Source organism: Petaurus breviceps, unplaced genomic scaffold, assembly GCF_028583685.1.
Source record: "Petaurus breviceps papuanus isolate PSGF00001 unplaced genomic scaffold, PetGlider_PUasm1.0 90895, whole genome shotgun sequence".
In the NCBI taxonomy this organism is placed as follows: Eukaryota; Metazoa; Chordata; class Mammalia; order Diprotodontia; family Petauridae; genus Petaurus; species Petaurus breviceps.
In genome coordinates this window covers 28029235-28030412 of record NW_027187372.1, presented here as the reverse complement: position 1 = coordinate 28030412, position 1178 = coordinate 28029235, and positions in this window count along the sequence as shown.

Below are 1178 nucleotides of genomic sequence, written 5' to 3'. Positions count from 1 at the left end.
TTTACTGTTAAGAAAACCAAGGTCTGAGAGGTTAGGCAGTACAGGTATTATTGTCCCCATTTTATAGAAGAAGGCATTGAAGTTTGATGAGGTTAAACAATTTGTCCAAGGTCACAGTGAGCATCAGATTCAAAGTTTTCTGTTGCTCTCTGGCTTGGGTGACCACTTCCTCTTTTGTCTTCACCAAACTGTCATTAAGATTTCCTCTGTGCCCTGCACTATTTGAGGGCAATGGACAAGTTTTACATAGTTCTTGCCCTTTTTCTAGTAACTAAAGCACAATGAAACTTGGAGTCAGGACACTTAACCTCAAATCTGGGCTCTTCCAGTCATGTAAGGGCTGCTTATATGGGCGTGATACAGTGGGAAAAGCACTAAATCTAGGAATCAGGAGACTTGGGTTCATAGTTTCTTGGAATTCGAGCTAGAAAGGATGTTAGAGGCCATCTAATCTAGGTCTGCCATTTTATACATGAGGAATCAGAGGAAGAAAGTGACTTGTCTGAGATTGCACAGGTAGTAAGTGGCAGAAGAGGAAGGATGTAAACCTGGGTCCCTTGACTCCAGATCTCATGCTTCTCCCACAACACCACACGGCCATCTCCAGTTGTGTGATCTTGGAAAGTCCTCAATCTGCTTCTTCCTTCATAAAATGAGGACAATAATACCTGCACTTGCTACTTCACAGGGTTGTGGTGAGGAAAGTGCTCTGGTGAGCTGTAAACCTTAGTGTTATAGAAGTATGAGCTGTTAGTAATAGTAACTTATAGTTTAACTGCCTCTTCACTTTAGGTTCTTTGTTTAAGAGACCTTAGTCCTTTCCACCCCCCCCCTTTCCCTCCCTCTCTCTCTCCCTCCCTTTCCCCCTTCCTCATCCTCATCCCCTGAAAAGCCTTCATATCTCCTGCAGTGAAACTACCCCCCAATGAAAATTCAGTATTGCAGCCCTCCCCCATTTGACCCGTCTCCAGGTCCCCAAAGAAATCTGTCCAATCCTTAAGCAAGAGAGGGACATAAAACAAGTGTGTGGCAGGGAGGGGGGGGGGAGGGAAGGGAGTGTCGCAGGATGTCATTGAAGCAGAGAGATACCTCTGCAAAACCGGAGAAGGGAGGGGAGCTTGCCGACCCTTTGGGGTCCTAAAGTAGACTAGAGGCTTAGGAATCCCCCCCCCCCCCCC